Source organism: Bos indicus, unplaced genomic scaffold (genome assembly GCF_029378745.1).
Source record: "Bos indicus isolate NIAB-ARS_2022 breed Sahiwal x Tharparkar unplaced genomic scaffold, NIAB-ARS_B.indTharparkar_mat_pri_1.0 scaffold_95, whole genome shotgun sequence".
NCBI lineage: Eukaryota > Metazoa > Chordata > Mammalia > Artiodactyla > Bovidae > Bos > Bos indicus.
This window is the reverse complement of record NW_027223747.1, coordinates 95,642-114,250: the sequence shown is the minus strand read 5'-3', so window position 1 is coordinate 114,250 and position 18,609 is coordinate 95,642. Positions and strand designations below refer to the sequence as shown.

General features: G+C 42.4%; 1 non-coding gene across 1 annotated transcript; it reads right to left on the bottom strand.

Annotated features, from left to right (window-relative positions):
• Positions 1-17,910: 17,910 nt before the first annotated feature.
• Positions 17,911-17,983, bottom strand: TRNAC-ACA (transfer RNA cysteine (anticodon ACA)). The gene has a single exon. It is a non-coding gene; the product is annotated as a tRNA-Cys (tRNA).
• Between the last annotated feature and the right edge of the window lie 626 nt (positions 17,984-18,609).

Here is an 18,609-nt window from a genome sequence, read left to right as displayed (position 1 = left end):
GACGTAGGCCGCAGGCGCCCTCTCGAATAGCGGAAGGTGCCTCACCCTAGACACCTTCTCGAGTGGGTCTTAGAAGCCCAGGCATGATTAGTCAGCGTGGTGGGTTCCGCGCTCCAGATGGAGACTCAGCTGGAAGTTAAAGGAAAGAATGACATGGGGAGACCAAGCGTTGGTGAGCAAGGCCCGTAGCTTTATTTTTAACCGGGGCTTTTATACCCTAAGTTACACATAGAGGATAATAGGGGATGCAAAGTCAGCAGTCTTTGGTTCTTATCAAAAACCAAGGTTTCTTTCCTGCAAATGTATCGTATACAAATGGTTTAGGTGATTTACATCATCTTCTGGCCAGAAGGCCTACTAACATTTTATGACTCTTGACAAGGACTTATCAACAAAGACTTACTTTCTCTAAGAGTAATTATTTCAAGGTTTGGCACCATCTTCCAAAGATAAAATTGCATTCCTATAGGGCGGATGTGTAATGGGTTTACAACAAAGAAAGAATTTATTACCTTAAGGGTCTAAAGTTACTAACACCAAGGCCACTACTTATTTTTTCTACATACCCACTATTAATTGATACATATTCAAGGATACAATTCAGGGGATGTGAAAACTTGGCAACAAGCATTGACTCATCAATGAAATCCTTTACTAGTTTATTCTGACAGTTTTTAACTCTCTGAGAGGCTCTAAGCTATTTGAATATCTTAAGCTTCCCATGCCTCTCCTGGGAGACTGTAAACAATCGTATGCATAGCTGCAGGAGTCCGGGTAAACTTGTCAGGCGAGTTAGAGAGCCATCAGAGGGGTTTGGATTTAAACACTCCTAATTGCCCAGGAACTTTATTAATTGGAGTTGTAAGTTAACTCTTTGACACAGAGAGAGAGAGATGGTGGTAGGGGACAGCCCCCAGTAAAGTCAGAGGTGAGAGCACAAAGCAATAAAGTAGGCAGACTCTGGTTTTTTGGGGGAAAATGCTCGAGAATATCCGGGGGGACTCCTGAGGCTCGATCCCGCCTTTGCGTATGCCGAGCCTCCTTCCTCATGACCTTTGTCACGAGTGGAATGCCTCACCGGCTCCCCGCATCTCCCCCTTTTTTATTTCTTAAAACAGCCAGATGTAGCTCAGTCGCGAGCCTCTGAATGCTCTGCCGAAGAATCCTGACAATACAAGGAAGAATGATTATTAGAAATAAAATTAAAACAGCCAAGGTAGCATAGCCAAGGAAGGTAGACAGAATATTTTTTCCTGAAATGTAGTTAGAGAAAGTATGGAAGAAATCATTTGCTGTTCCAGCGGCAGTAAAATCTAATCGGGAGTGTTCCAGGGTTGCTATTTGATTGTGAAGTTTCCCTAAGTCTAAGCTAATGTCAGAGCTGTTCCAAATACCTGAAATATGGTTTTTAATCTTTTCCCATTCAAAATCTGTCTCATTTACTTTCAGGGGTGTTACACATATCCACCGGTAGTCAGCATGACAGGACAATGCCATTTTCACCTTTAAAGCCTGCAATTCAGTCCCAATATGTATTACTGCTTCCTCTAGGGCGTCTACCCTCATCTCTAATTTTCTGTCTATAGCTTCCTGTGTTGCCAATGCTAAAGAAACATTTTTGGACATAGAATCAACATATTGAGCAGTATGTACTTGTTGAGTCAATGATATTGCTGCCACAGTAACAGAAGTAATTGCACTTATCAAAGCTGCTATTCCCAAGATAAGTAAGCCCACAAACCGTCGTGTTCGCATTAAATCCTGCAGTTGTTGTAATACAGCCAAACCGTAATTATCATACCAATAAGAATGCACAGACACAGGTATCATGAGATAGGGTGGGCGTTTCAACACAACAAAAGAACAAACATTATATTGGGGGGTCAAACAAGATGAAAGCATACATTGTTCACAAGTTACAATATTAGGTCCACCTGAATAATTCATGTGTACATTTAATCTTTTGGAGTCATTAGTAAAGAGAAAAACATAAGGCGAGGGTACACAAGCTAAAACAGAATAAGTAGAATTGCTATTTGGACGGAATAAGGAAATGGGAGCAGTGGCAGCAAGGGCCCTCCAAATTTCTGGTTGCCAAGAGGTTCTGTTCTTAGTTGTATAAGACAATATAGGCGAAACAAATCGATTATTATGCCATCTAGTAATGCTTAAAGGCCAAGAAACCAAATCTTTCTTCCAATTATAAAATCTGCTGGGAAAGTCATCGAGGGGCAATGGGCTCCTATCTAGGTCTGAGTTACTCCAATCGTGAATCATGTAATTTCCTCCTCCCGGTATTCTATAATCAGCTCTTAAACGATAAGTACAAGATTTCCAAATCGGATACCCTGTACGATCATCTATAGTGTTCCATATGGCATCTGAAGGCTTGGTATTATAACAACTTGGATATCCAGGAGGGGGTCTATGGATTATAAATTCGTGGGGATCAAGGGCCCCGGGCATACGAGCCTGTAAAATCCAAAGCGCTAGACGCCCTCTATGTTCAATACCTGAGGCTGGAGAATGAGTCAGAACTGCCTTTTTAGAGGCTCCGACACATCCTTCTTTAGGGGGAATAATAAAGCTTTCTATATCACTGGGGAAGTTGAAACAAACAGGAAGGTCGTCTGCTAATCCCCTGAAGGTAAAATTGAAATTAATAGGATATTCGTCTGTGGTATAGGAAGTATATGACCCTCCCAGTAACTGAGGCTGGTTTGTGTGGACCCATAGGGGGTCACTGTTCCAGGTAACTACTTGAAAGGTTGGAGGGTCTGGGAAGTAAGCCCAATACTTTTCAGGAGTGGGGGAGGAGGCGCTTACCTGGCATGATAATAAGGCAAGCATAGCAATAAACATCTTCTCAGGGGAGGTTGGAGAGCCCTGCAAAGAGGTTATTCCCCGTGCCTGATGGCAGAGTGTTTTTATTTGTCCCCAAGTAGGTATGGAGGCATTCCGGGTCGCCTGAGTCAGGCGGCCTGACCTCCTTTTGTGAGGCAAAGGATCGGGGGGAGCGATATCCTGTATGTGAAGTTGAGACATCTGTTTGGTGGGCGGATCCGTCCCCTGCTCATCCGGGATCCCTGATGTCAGTTGCTCCGATGTCAGTGGTGTTTCCCGTGCTGGCGGGGGGAGCGAAGGCAGAGGAGGCCCTTTTCTCTTTCGGGGTCGCGGCGGCCGTGGAACTCGGTATCCGAGAGGCTGAGACATGGCGAATCAATCTATCCGGAACCCAAATTGGAGAATCTGCGTCCTGTGGAAAAATACAAGCATATCCTCGACCGCTGGTTAACAATGGGTCAGGGCCTTTCCACTGTCCGGAAAGGAGGTCCTTCCATTTAACTAATGGTTTTGCATTCAATTGCTCCGGGCACCAATGGCAAAGCATTGCAGTCATTCCAGCTGAATCAGTATTTAAAATATTTATTACAAAAAGAGCATGTTGCAAGAGGTGATGGGGAGAACTATATTTAAACTCCCCTTCTTTTAGTTTTTGAATTTGGGTTTTTAACGTTTGATGTGCTCTTTCCACAATGGCTTGTCCTTGTGGATTATAAGGGATGCCTGTATTATGTTTAATTTGAAACTTTAGACAAAATTCCTGAAAAGACTTAGATGTGTAAGCAGGAGCATTATCAGTTTTCAAGGCTTTTGGCAGACCCATATATGAGAAACAAGTAAAGAGATGTTGTATTACGTCTTTAACTGCTTCCCCTGTGCGAGCAGTTGCAACAATAACATGAGAAAAGGTGTCTACTGTTACATGAACAAAAGACAATTTTGCAAATGAAGAGATGTGAGTTACATCCATCTGCCAGAGTGCATTAGGTTTAAGACCGCGAGGGTTAACTCCCATAGGTAAACTATTTATAGTAGTGGGACAATGAGAACAGGAACGAACAATCTCCCGAGCAGAGTCTCGAGGAATCTGAAATTGATATCTTAGCGCAGTAGCATTTTGATGGTGGAGTGAATGAGAAGCTCGGGCTTCTTCAAAAGCAGAAGCCACTGTGACCGTAGTTAGTGAATCTGCCAGGTCATTTAAGGCACTTAAAGGTCCAGGCAATCCAGAATGAGCCCGAATGTGACCAATAAAATATGCTCGGCCTCGTTTCCAAATTTGCTGCTGCAGTTTAGTTAACAAGTGAAATATTGCAGTTTTGTTCTCAGGCAGGATCGCAGTCTCAATGTGTGGAAACAGCCTGACCACATACTGAGAATCAGAGTAAAGGTTAAATTCCTCCTCTGCAAACATAACAAAGGCCTCTATAACAGCTGTGAGTTCAGCTCTCTGGGCCGAAGTCTCCTGCGTATGTAAAACTTTACGCTGATCTTTTGTAACTATAGAAGCTCTGCCGTTAGCAGACCAGTCAGTAAAAACCATTTGAGCATCTGAGATGGGAGAGTATTTACACCTAACAGGGAAAATAACCGGGTGTTTAGACATAAAATTTAGCAAAACATGTGAAGGTAAATGATGCAGAATTTGGCCAAAATAATTTCCGATAGCAATCTGCCAATCCTCATCAAACATTAGAAGAGCATCAAGTTGTTCTTTATTATATGGAATTACAATTTCTGCTGGTTCTTTACCAAACAATTCAATGCTACGTTTTCTCCCTTTCAATATCAGTGTAGCTATCAGTCCTGGATAAGAGGCCACTACTTTTTTAGCCTGGGCGGGGAGATGGACCCATTCTAGAGGGCCATTTTGCCATAAAACTCCCGTAGGTGCTGTTGGAGTAGCTAGGCAGAGGAATTGCCAATTTGTTTGTAAATTAACTCTTTTAACATAGCTATCAGATAAAGCTGCTTCCACTTTTTCTAAGGCCTCCTGAGCCTCAGCAGTTAATTGTCTCTTAGAAGTTGGATCAGGATCCCCACGTAAAATGTTAAAAAGAGGTTTTAATTCAGCAGTAGTTAATTTTAAATAAGGCCTGATCCAATTAATGTCGCCTAAAAGTTTTTGATAATCATTTAAAGTAACAAGGTGATCTTTTCTCAATTTTAATGGGGCATGAGTCACAGTTTCTGAATTGATAACCCGTCCTAAGTAAGTTATGGGCGGATTGACTTGAATTTTCTCTGGGGCAATTTTTAAGCCTCTGTCTGTTAAAGCCTGAGTCAGATCCTGGAGAACAGTTTGTAAATGAGCTCTATCAGGGTGAGCTATTAAAATATCATCCATATAGTGAATCATATACAGTTGTTCATATTTAGCCCTAATATCTTCTATAGCTGCATTAACAAATTTCTGACATAAAGTAGGGCTATTTTTCATTCCCTGGGGCAACACTTTCCATTGAAACCTTAAATAAGGCTGTTTAAAATTTTCTGCTGGTAAACTAAAGGCAAATCGCTTTTTATCCTCAGCATTTAAGGGGATGGTGAAAAAACAGTCTTGTAAATCAATTACAATAATATTATATCCTTCTGGGATGGCTACTGGGGAAGGAAGCCCAGGCTGTAAGGCTCCCATATCTTCCATAGTGGCATTAATAGCTCTTAAATCTTGTAAAAGTCGCCACTTGCCAGATTTTTTCTTAATAACAAAAATAGGAGTATTCCAGGGGCTATTGGAGGGCTCAATATGTCCCAATTCTAGTTGTTCAGAAATTAACGCTTTGGCTGCCAGTAGTTTTTCTTTAGTCAGAGGCCATTGTTCTACCCACACAGGGTCCTGAGATTTCCACGTAATGGGGTCGGCAGCAAAAACAATGGCCTCCATCAAAAATTTGGATACCCTAATCCAGCACGGAACTTTAGAGGAGCAGGGCAAATTGGCTCAGTTGTTCCTGTCTGCTGTTTACCTAACCCTTTTGAAGGGTCATAGCCCATTTGTAGCATTTGCAAAGTTACTTTATCATCAGGGCTAAAAAGTAACATGCCCATTTGAGACAGCACATCTCTCCCCCACAACGAGAAGGGCAGCGAAGGAATCATATACGGTTGGAATGTTCCACGGGTATCCTCAAATTGCCAGTCTAAAATTTTTGCACTTTGAGCTACTGTAGGAGCTCTCCCGATGCCCACTAAGTTATTTGCAGTAGTATGTGTGGGCCAGGAATTGGGCCAGTCTTTCCCAGAAATACAGGAAACATCTGCTCCTGTGTCTAATAGCCCTTCAATAGACTTGCCACTGACAAGAATAGATTTCATAGGACGCTTTTTAGTAATTTCTGTTACCCAAAAAACCATGTCACTAGACCCAAATCCTTTGTCCTGTCTTTCATTTTGGGTGGCTGTTTGCCCAATTGCATTATGATAAGGCAAAAGTAAAAGTTGGGCTATTCTCTGTCCCTGATGTATTTGGAAAGTTTTAGTCGGGGGTGAAATCATTATCTGAATTTCTCCTGTATAATCTGAGTCAATTACTCCAGGAATAATTGTAAGACCTTGTATAGCTAAGGAACTTCTGCCTAGTATAATTCCTACCAGGCCTGTCGGTAATGGACCTTTAACTCCTGTAGGGATTTTTATAGTGGGGCTATCTGGTGTTAATATTGTTGAGGTGGTGGAACTGAGGTCCAGTCCTGCGCTGCCTGGGGTTGCTCTGATGAGCTCTGCGACGGGACGAAGGGAATGAATGGGTTCAGTGAGGCTGCCCCAATCGTTGTCGGGGCCTGGGGCTGGCCCCTCAACCCGTTTCCCGACTGCTGGTCGGGGCCTAAAAAGGCCCCATTTCTATGAAATCTTGACCTACAGTCCCTTGCCCAGTGATATCCTCTCTGGCAGCGAGGGCAAAGAGACCTAGGATTAATAGGCAGTGGGGCAGGGTTTTGCGGAGCAGCCACAGCCGGTTGGGCCGGATTAGGCAGATAAGAACTGGGTGGTCTTTGAGGGCACCCATGAAAAGTGTGTCCCGTCTGGCCACAAGAAAAACAAGTTCTAGGGAATGCATTCCTGCCTTGGTTATTAGGATCACCTTGTGATGGCTTGTTTTTGTTAGTAAAAAAGGATTGGACTGCCTGCTGATAAGAGTTTCCTTTTATCGCTGCAGCTATCGCAACACCCTGTAGCACTGATGGTCCTACATCTGCACACTGTTTCATATAATCAATTAGAGTTCCAGTTCTTCTAACAGGGCGCAATATAGCCTGGCAGGTAGAATTAGCATTTTCAAAGGCCAATTGTTTTGTTAACAGTTTAGCTGCCTCAGAATCAGAAATTATTCTCTGGACAGCTTCTGAGAGTCGTGAGACAAAGTCTTCAAATGGCTCTTCTGACTTTTGTTTAATATCAGATAGAGCGGCACCTGATGCTTTACCATCGGGCAATGAGCGCCAGGCAGTAAAGGCACAATCAGCCACCTGTTGTATAGTAGTCCTATCTAATTTCATCTGTTCATCATACGAGGGGTAGTCGGCCTGACCAAGTAATATAGGTTCAGTGATATGTGTAAAGTCTCCATTTTGGTTAGAAAAAGCATATATACGAGCGAGATCATCATATTCAGATTTCCAAAGTATAAAATGTCCTCCGGACAGGCAGGCCCTAGCAATTGATTTCCATTCTCGAGGTGTTAAGCATTGACCTGCTAAATTTTCTACTAGCTGCATCGTATACGGGGCTTTAGGCCCATATGAGATACATGCATTTTTAAGTTCTTTTACCAATTGAAAAGAAACAGGCTCCCAGTCGATAGCCTTTTGTTCACTTTCATCATTGTCAAAAATTAAAGGGAAACAAGCCTGAAGCTGGGGATCGAATTTCTCGCCAGGGGCAGAAGAGGCCCGTCTCCGTGGGATCGATTTTGGAATTTTCCCACTTCGATAGGGAGGTGGCGGTAATAATGCGGGTTTAATAGGACCTGTATGGCGTGGTATGGGAGGAGGTATGGGAGGTGGTGGCAATGGCATAGGTTCCACATTCTCTGCTCTGTACTCAGGAGCTCTTTGAACTGTTTGGTATCCAAAGCTTACATATGGATTAAGTGGGACGGTCTCTTGGGAATCCCTAGGGGCATATGGCCTGATGGGAGACGTTTCTCTTAAGTTCTTTGGAGCTGATGGCCTGACAGGGGAAGTTTCTCTTAAGCCTTTTGGGGCATCTTTGTTTAAGAGATGCCGATCTCCATCAGGGTGATATTTAACTGTGATCTCGCTTAAATTCTCTTTTTCTTTTGGGGAAGGCTGATCTTGTTTTTCATCCCTATCTTTAAGTTGTTCCTGAGTAGTCATGGCTGCTAACATTTTTCTTAATTGCCGATAGTCGGGCGGGTCTTCGTTTTTCTCATTTTCCTCAGGTTTAACTACAGTTTCAACATCATTTTCCTCTTTAAAAGTTACTCTTTTAGATTCAGGGGCAGGTTTAGCTACAGCATTTTCTTCACTGTCACTTTTAAGATGTACTTTTTCTGAATCAGGGGCAGGGTCTAAGACATCTCTAATGATATTCCATAAGGAAAAGGCGTCATTAGGCACCTTTTCTGAGCCGTGTTCGGCGTGGTAAGTTTTTAGCTGTTTTCCTACTTTTTCCCAGACATCTAAGTTAACAGAGCCTTCGTCTGGAAACCAGGGACAGTGCTCTTGTACAAATGAAAAAAATGATTGAATGGCAGATTTTTTAACTTTGATTCCTCTTTTACCTAATAACTGTAAAATTACTCCTATAAAGAGCTGTCTTTCATTTGATTCAGTATTACCCATGTCAGAAAATTAAGTATAGTAAAAGATTTTGCTTTAAGCTATCAAAAGATCAGGCTTTCCTTTGGCCTTTTAACTTCAGAAACTGTTTTCTCTCTCTAAGTCTAACTCTTTAACACTTTCAACACTTCCCACTCCTCTCGCCCTGTCTATCCTACAGGGGGGTCCGCGGCACCCTTGAGTGGGGTCCTAGCCGTCCCGAACACTGGAAGAACAATAGGGCTGGTGACCCAGATTGTTCCGGGGGGAGGAACAGTAGGCTGATGGCTCAAACTGTTCCAAGGGAGGAGCAGTAGGGCTGGTCACCCAAACTGCTCCGTGGGGGAACAAGAGGGCTGGTCACCCAGTTGTTCCGAGAACGGGGGGCAATAGGGCTGGTAACCCCAATTGCTGGGAGCTTACCTTCGAAAATCCTGTATCGGGCGCCACCTGCTGGGGACCTGCCCCAGCTGATCCAGGGTATTCGAAGGAGAGACGGCCTAGGCGACTATTTATATGCTAATTAGAGATATAGAGAACAATAGAATGAGGATAGCTCAGTAGGAAAATTCAGTGGAGAAAAGAAGCTGAGTAGCTTGGTTTACGCGGGAGACCAATAAAACTTCAAGACAAGAAGTTTGCACCACTGACGTAGGCCGCAGGCGCCCTCTCGAATAGCGGAAGGTGCCTCACCCTAGACACCTTCTCGAGTGGGTCTTAGAAGCCCAGGCATGATTAGTCAGCGTGGTGGGTTCCGCGCTCCAGATGGAGACTCAGCTGGAAGTTAAAGGAAAGAATGACATGGGGAGACCAAGCGTTGGTGAGCAAGGCCCGTAGCTTTATTTTTAACCGGGGCTTTTATACCCTAAGTTACACATAGAGGATAATAGGGGATGCAAAGTCAGCAGTCTTTGGTTCTTATCAAAAACCAAGGTTTCTTTCCTGCAAATGTATCGTATACAAATGGTTTAGGTGATTTACATCATCTTCTGGCCAGAAGGCCTACTAACATTTTATGACTCTTGACAAGGACTTATCAACAAAGACTTACTTTCTCTAAGAGTAATTATTTCAAGGTTTGGCACCATCTTCCAAAGATAAAATTGCATTCCTATAGGGCGGATGTGTAATGGGTTTACAACAAAGAAAGAATTTATTACCTTAAGGGTCTAAAGTTACTAACACCAAGGCCACTACTTATTTTTTCTACATACCCACTATTAATTGATACATATTCAAGGATACAATTCAGGGGATGTGAAAACTTGGCAACAAGCATTGACTCATCAATGAAATCCTTTACTAGTTTATTCTGACAGTTTTTAACTCTCTGAGAGGCTCTAAGCTATTTGAATATCTTAAGCTTCCCATGCCTCTCCTGGGAGACTGTAAACAATCGTATGCATAGCTGCAGGAGTCCGGGTAAACTTGTCAGGCGAGTTAGAGAGCCATCAGAGGGGTTTGGATTTAAACACTCCTAATTGCCCAGGAACTTTATTAATTGGAGTTGTAAGTTAACTCTTTGACACAGAGAGAGAGAGATGGTGGTAGGGGACAGCCCCCAGGAAAGTCAGAGGTGAGAGCACAAAGCAATAAAGTAGGCAGACTCTGGTTTTTTGGGGGAAAATGCTCGAGAATATCCGGGGGGACTCCTGAGGCTCGATCCCGCCTTTGCGTATGCCGAGCCTCCTTCCTCATGACCTTTGTCACGAGTGGAATGCCTCACCGGCTCCCCGCAATGGTGGTTAAGTCGACAGGTTTTATATTTTAAGGAATCAGAACTTATTATACTTTGGCTTTCCCATTGAGAAATGGAATATTTCCTGCCATGTCAGTAACAAATGATTTCACAGTCATCAGTGATTGCAGCCACCAGCCAAAGGTGAGCTGGTGAAGCCCTGAGGGGACTCAGGAGGGAAAGACTATCTGCCCTCTGGCAGCCTTCAGACTGCTGCTATGCCCCATGGTGAGCCCCGAGGGAACTCAAGATGTGAAAATGCGGTAGGATGTAGATGGGTCCCAGGCTGCACACCTGGTGATTGTTAAGGGGAGTAAAGTTGAAGCTCTGCTCTCACCCAGACACTCCAAGAACAAAGCTAGTGGCAAACACTGAGCTCTGCTGAAGTAGAGATACAGTGCCCACTCCTTAGGTCAAGGAGGACTTCTCTGTGCACACATGTGCAGGAAGGCTTGTTGAGGGTCAAAAAGGGAAGGGAGTCCCACCCCATAAGTGTGGACATACACCTACAGGCTTGTGTGGTGGAATCCATATTAGCAGAAATTTGCACAAGCATCTTAGGGGCAAAGGACCAGCCAGGTGTGAGAAAAGAAACAAAGTAATTGGCCAAATCTAAACAAAGACCCTATATAAGGACACTCCTATATAAGTGTTTTAAATCAGCTTCTTACTGCACTCCCCGTTCAGGACACCGTGCTCCTCTCCCAGTGTGTGTTACTGTCATGCTTCTGACATAAATAAATTATTTCTCTGAGTGCTCTCCTATATGTTGCTCTGTGTCTCTATATAAAAATCTTTGCACCTGTTCTGCAGTGTTTGCCTCCTTGAAACATTTTTGCTTTCAAATGGAGTAAGAATCAAGGAAGTTAGCTTGTAGCCTCTAGCCACTGGTGGACTGGCAGCTGGGTTCATTTCCTAGATGGGGAAATGAGATCCTACTTCAAGACTAAGACTGTGCCCCCAGTGCAGGGGGCCTGGGTTCTGTCCCTGGTCAGGGAATTAGGTCCCACATGCCACAACTAACATGTCCCACGTGCCACAGCCCAGTCTTGGCACAGCCAAATAAATAAATAAAGACTGCTATTCCTTCCAGGACAAAACCACAGGATCCTGTCCCCAAACAGCTGAGATGCGTATCAAAGGAATGATTTCAGTGAGGCCAGCCTCTTGCATCTTCCCACACATAGAAAAGTGCTAAATTCATTCACTTGAGATATCTGGCTTTCTTTTAATTAACAATAATCTTTGATGTTCTGACTACTTGCCCTTTGTGCAAAACTTCTATGTAACCTGGCTCCCCCTCACCTCAGAGCAGTTCCCTCGGTTTTCTTGAGGTGCTGTCTCCCTGTTTGGAAATCCTAAACATTCCTGCTGAATAAAATGTAACTCTAAACTTGTAGGTTGTGCATAATTTTAAGCCAGCACTTTACTGTCTTTAAAGGAATAAAATTATTTGTAATATATGTAATATATACTTCTTAGGGGCTTCTGTGGTGGCTCAGATGGTAAAAAATCCACCTGCCAATGCAAGAGATTTGGGTTTGATGCCTGGGTCAGGAAGATCCCCTGGAGAAGGAAATGGCAACCCACTCCAGGATTCTTGCCTGGGAAATCCCATGGACAGAGTCTCAGAGAGTCAGACACACTGAGTGACAACAGCATCTGCAACAACAACGAGCTCTGCCTACACATCATTCTTGATTTTCTGTTTGGATGATCTACCCATTGCTAAGCGTGAGATGTTGAAACCCCCTACATTGTTGTAATGTTGTCTAATTTTTTTCCCCCCTATAGATCTGTTATTATTTCCTTAATATACTTAGGTGATCCAATGTTGTTTTATATATTTGCATATGTGTGTGTGTGTGTATGTATACTTTTTGATGTATTAACCCTTTGTCATACAGTGACCTCCTTTGATGTTTGTTATCGTTTTTTCTTAAAGTCTATTTTGTCTGATATAAGAATTACCATGCCCCCTTTCTTTCTGTTTTCATTCCTGTGAAATGCCTTTATCTATCCCCTTCATTTGAGCCTTTGTATATCCTTAAATCTGGAGTGAGTTTCTTGTAGACAGAATATAGTTTTTTTTTTTTTTTTTTAAGCATCTGTGTCTTTTTATTGGTGAACCCACTCTATTTGCATTTTTGCTGGGTATTGATATGTAAGACCTGACTCCTGCCATCTGAGTGATTGCTTTCTGTTTTTTTTTTTTTTTTTTTTTTGTCTCCATTGATTCCTTTTCCCTTTGTTTCTGCCTACTTTTGTAAATTGGTGGTTTTCCATCGTGGTATTGTTTCCCCTTTCTATATTTCTTGCATCTACTCTAGATTTTTACTGTGGTTACCATGGAGCCTACATTAAAATTTTATACCTAAAACAGTTTGTCTTGTACTGATTGCAACCTGTCTTTATTAGCCGATAAAGTGGCTCCACCATTTAACTCTTCCTCTGTAATAGTTTGAGGTTCCAGTTCTCTCTTTTATGCTGTGTGTTTGGTAATAAGGTATATTAGCTGTAGTTACCTTTAGTCATCCTTTCCTTGAGCCTTTGTACTTGAAGTTGTTAATATACCATTCTTCTAAGTAACTGGAATTAACTAAATCTGACTATACATTTTTACCTGACTTAGTGTGTTATATACTTTTGTGTGTGTTCATGTGTTACTTTGCTTCTTTTTTATTCTGCTTGAACTTCTTCAGCATTCTTTGCAAGGCAGGTCTGGTGGTGATGAACTCCCTCAGCGTTTCTTTAGGAAAGCCTTTATTTTCCCTTCATATTTGAAGGATAAGTTTGGTGAATAGAGTTTTCCTGGTTGGCAATTTTTATTGCTCTACCCTTTGAATATTCATTTTACTCTCTCCTGGCCTGTAGTTTTCTTCTGAGAAACCCCCTGATAGTCTCGTGGGGTTTCCTGTGTCAGTTATAGTCATCCCTGTAAGTAAATCAGACATTCCTATTTTAGATAGGAAAATTTAATCAGTATTTTGGAACAACAGTAAGGAAAATTGTCGTGGTCTGGGCTCTGGTTGGAAAAGAATTTCCTGACATGAGACAGAGTGAGAGGGAAATAAAGTGTATTAGCGTGGGAGACGCTATTAGAACAGCAGGCCAGCTCAAGAGAGAACCGTCTTTGAACAGGGGCCCTTAGTCCAATTTTATACCCAGGGTACAGGGAGCAGGATAGGGGTCTTGCGGGTCATTGCTGATTGGATGAGAAGGGGGTGTGGGGCGGAGAGTAAGGCAAAGACCTTCTCCCTATGGGCTAGGAGGGGAGACAGGTTGTACTGCTCAGGAGGACCTGAAATCCGTTAGTAGTTACACCATGGGGGAGGGAAGGACGATCAGGGTCTGGTTCTCGTTCCTGTATTCCGTTCCCCCTCGGTTTTCTCTGCTCTTCCGTCCTTGGGTCTCCACCTTCCGCCCTCTCTTTATTTTTAGGGCCAATTCTTTGGCCCCTTTTGATACCCTGCTCAGATCTATCTACCTATTTCCCTTCTCAGGCATTTGGGAACCCGGTCTCAGGGGAAAGGGGCGATAACCACTCTGGCTTCTTCAGGCTGCAGAGGCGTCGTGGGGCTCTAGGTTCCCTTTGCCTGCTCTCTGCCAGGATGCATTTACAGAAGGAGATGAGAGTCCATGGAACGATAAGGCAACTTGTTTCAGCGTTGTCTGGGTGTTGGCCAGGGAATATTCTTGTCAAACTATCACTTGGAGATTTGTTGTATTCTAGAAGAAACAAACTTAACAAGAAAGTTAAAGAGACATGGCCCAAAGATTGAGAGAAGCAGAAAAGCTCCTGAGGAGCTAGCCAGGAGAACCAGGACTAGACATTGGGTCGTGACATTAGTGTTTCTCTGGGTGCAAGAAGAGGTGAGAAGCTGGGCTTATAAAAACCTTTACCTGAATACATCTGACTCTCTGAAGGCCGGTTCTTCTGGGTTTTTCCCAGAGCACAGACTGCCTTATTTCTGATCTCCACCCTGAACTCCTTTCAAGATCAGCAGCTTGCAGTGGTCATGATGTAATCTTTGTAGAGACAGCTGGCAAGGGCCAACTTCCAGTCAGCAGGGTCCCTTCATAACCACATGTTTGACCATGCTTTGGGGGCATTTCAGGGCCCTCGTGTCTCAGGTCTAATGAAGATTCCATTGACAGGCCATTGTGTGCTGTTACTAGACCAGACCTTGCAAGTAGCAAAAGTCTCAGGACCACACCTGTCTTACTAGCCTTTTGGCCCAGGAGAATATTCCCTCTTGTTGCTTCTTTCCATATCTAGAGTTACATTATTACATTCATTGATCTCATCAGTTCAGTTCAGTTCAGTCACTCAGTCGTGTCTGACTCTTTGCGACCCCATGAATCTCAGCACACCAGGCTTCACTGTCCATCACCAACTCCCAAAGTTCACTGAGACTCACGTCCATTGAGTCAGTGATGCCATCCAGCCATCTCATCCTCCTTCATCCCTTTCTCCTCCTGCCCCCAATCCTCCCAGCATCAGAGTCTTTTCCAATGAGTCAGCTCTTCGCATGAGGTGGCCAAAGTACTGGAGTTTCAGCTTTAGCATCATTCCTTCCAAAGAACACCCAGGACTGATCTCCTTTAGGATAGACTGGTTGGATCTCCTTGCAATCCAAGGGACTCTCAAGAGTCTTCTCCAACACCACAGTTCAAAAGCATAAAGAACTGCATATCAGCATTTTATCACGTCAGCCACACATTTAGTTATGTAAGAAACAATCTCCTGAAACAAGCAACATGGAAAATAATATAGCTAGCAGGTATTAGTAAGGTCATAAGCAAGAATTTAAGTCAAGAACTTTCATTAGGTAGAGCCCAGTATACCCCAGGTCATCTGACACAGTTAAGTGAATATAGCCAGGTGTTAATCTCCTGATTGTACATCATGGAGGATCTGACCTTTATCCAAAGATTGGTTACTAAGATAAGCTTTAGAAAAAAACATAGAGTGTCCTTTAAATAACTTAACTAATTAAACCTTTTAGCAATATAACATAACAGCAAGAAACTATCTCAGAAGTGGGTCATGGTAAACACAGACCTTAACTAACAAAACTAGAACTTAATATTAAGTGCTATATATATATATATATATATATATTTTTTTTTTTTTTTTGGTCTGGAGAAGGCAATGGTACCCCAGTCCAGTACTCTTGCCTGGAAAATCCCATGTATGGAGGAGCCTCGTCGGCTGCAGTCCATGGGGTCGCTAAGAGTCGGACACAACTGAGCAACTTCAATTTTACTTTTCACTTTCATGCATTGGAGAAGGAAATAGCAACCCACTCCAGTGTTCTTTTCTGGAGAATCCCAGGGATGGGGGAGCCTGGTGGGCTGCTATCTATGGGGTTGCACAGAGTCAGACACGACTGAAGTGACTTAGCATATTTTTTTGTCATTGTGAGGGCATTAGCCCTGTAGCCAGGGAAGGCTTTAACCTATCAAATAAAAATGAGGTTTGTCAGGAGCCGGGAAAAGCCAAGTGGCTGCCTTGGATTTCCCATAGCCCTGACTCCTTGATTTACAGCTACTGTTCATACATTTTTAATTCCCCATTTTAGGAGTAGACTGTTTCCATGTTTTAAGGACATCAGAATAGCAAAAGTCTAACAGTGAGGTGTTATTTTTTTGTGGAGGCAGAATGAGCTTTTACATGTTCCATATTGTTAAATAATGTTTATTTACTGTACCAAAGTAACAAAAGATTTTAAACACAAATATAAATCACTTGAAGGCAAAGAAATTCATAATCTGTTTTTGAAAGCCTCATTCTAAGAAAACTTTGTTCTCTTAACATAGAGAGTAGACTAAATCCCAGTCTGGTACCAGCTTACCAGATAACAAACAAACAAATGTGTTTAACAGTGAATCTTAGAACTCTTTTCCATAGATCTTGAAGTAGCAGTATTCTTGCAAAGGCATCAGAATGAGACCATAGAAGGCATGCTTAACATCTGATTAAATTGCAATTGACAAAGTAGCCTGGTCATTGCTGTGATATGTAACACTTTAATATGATAACTAGAATTATAACTGACAACATTTTTACCAGGACATATCAGATTCTCATGAATTTCACATAATTTCTAGGACATCTATATTAGTAACATGAACTATACAATATAACCTGACAAGATTCACCACTTCTCCAACAATACTTCTCATGTAATTTAACATGTCAAATGAACTCAGGTAGTTTAATATCTCTTTGGGATGTCTCAGGGGCCCTCTGAAGCACCCCAAAGTTAGCCAGAAGTCAAATGATTTAGGAAATGTTTTCAATTAGTATCAAACGGGTTTATAACACTCAGTCGAATAGGATCATATAAGTCGCTATGAAACAATAGTTACTCACTTAGCCAAAGTTAACAAAAGATTTCAAAGGTAAACACAGATCACTTCAGAGATAAAGAAACTTAAAATCCAGTATCAAAGGCAGTTCAACATGTCAAGAAAACTTGTATTTATGCACAAAACTCTTCCCTTGGGGTCCACTTCCCATAAAACCTCATCACGTTCTGTACCCATTACTTTGTTCTCCTGCCTGAAACAGCCATCTGTCAGACCCACTTCCTTCTCCCTTCATAAAATGTAATTTCATGTCTCATATCTTTTTTACTGAAAACACACATCCTACTTTCCTTAAGCAACCAAGAACTGGCCTTTATATTAGCATTCTATAGATTGGTGAACATAATTACCAGTGATAATTTCTACAGAAAATTCTAGAGAACATCTCAGGGATGGCATCAAACATTATTCATTAATAGTCCAAAATCTCCAGTTTCTCTCTAAGAGAAAGTTAGTGTTCAGTAATGAATGTTTCAGAATCTTATTTTATTTGGAAATGACCTAGCTATTCAATATGCTTCTGTCACTTAGTTTAGCATCCCCCTAGAAATTCAAGTTGAGAAGGCAATGGCAGCCCACTCCAGTACTCTTGCCTGGAAAATCCCATGGGGTCACTAAGAGTCGGAAACGACTAAGTGACTTCCCTTTCACTTTTCACTTTCATGCATTGGAGAAGGAAATGGCAACCCACTCCAGTGTTCTTGCCTGGAGAATCCCAGGGACGGGGGAAGCCTGGTGGGCTGCCATCTATGGGGTCGCACAGAGTCGGATACAACTGAAGCGACTTAGCAGCAGCAGCAGCAGCAGAAATTCAAGTTACCCCAATCTGGAGAGACTATTTTAGACAGACATTCTTAAAATATAATTATTCTTAATAGTTTATCTAAAAGTTCATATCTCATTTACATTTTTTATGAGTTTTTTTTTCCTAGGGGTACTTTCCTTGTTGACAAACTTGTAACAGATATAATAATATAACAATATTTAACTTATAATAAATCTAGGCACAATTAAAATATTATGCTTAATGTTAATGACTCTTCTGCTAAGTCACTTCAGCCATGTCCGACTCTGTGCGACCCCATAGATGGCAGCCCACCAGGCTCCCCATCCCTGGGATTCTCCAGGCAAGAACATTGGTGTGGGTTGCCATTTCCTTCCCCAGGAGATCTTCCTGACCCAGGGATTGAACCCGGGTCTCCTGCATTGTAGGCAGGCGCTTTACCATCTGAGCCACCAGGGAAATGTGACCCGCAAATGTATGGCCAGCTGACTTTCAACCAGCATCCTGAAAGGACAGGCTTTTCAACAACTGGAGGTGGAACAACTAGAGAGCCGCTAAGTGAAACAAACCACCCACTCCCCCCAACCCTTCCTTTAAGAGTTTTTATTCTTCAACTTTTCTTTACGCCAATAAAATTAGAACTCATTTACCATTTTGGCAATATTATTAAAACAAACAAACAAACAAACACAAGACACACACTGAGACATACATAAATCGAGACAGACAGACAGAAATCTCATAGTTTTCCACCTGACATTTAAAATGTCTCTTTGACTGTACCCCCTACCCTCCGCCATTTTTTTGAAGTTCTAATTTGCCCAAGGCTGAGGTCTCAGGCAAAGTGGGCTGTGTATTTCAGGGATATGAAAAGGGTTAACTTCAAGCTTTTCCCTAGGCAGTCTTTTTAACAAACTTGTTTTTAATTGCATATGCAAAAAGAACTGGTTTCGCAGTTTCCAAGAAAAAAAACTTTCAGTTTAACCAGTTTTCTCTGGAGTCTAAAGAACATCATGGCTATCCGGTGTCCTAAAGTCACCTTTCCTTTCTGTAGTCATAGTTTATACCTGAATTATAGGCCAAAT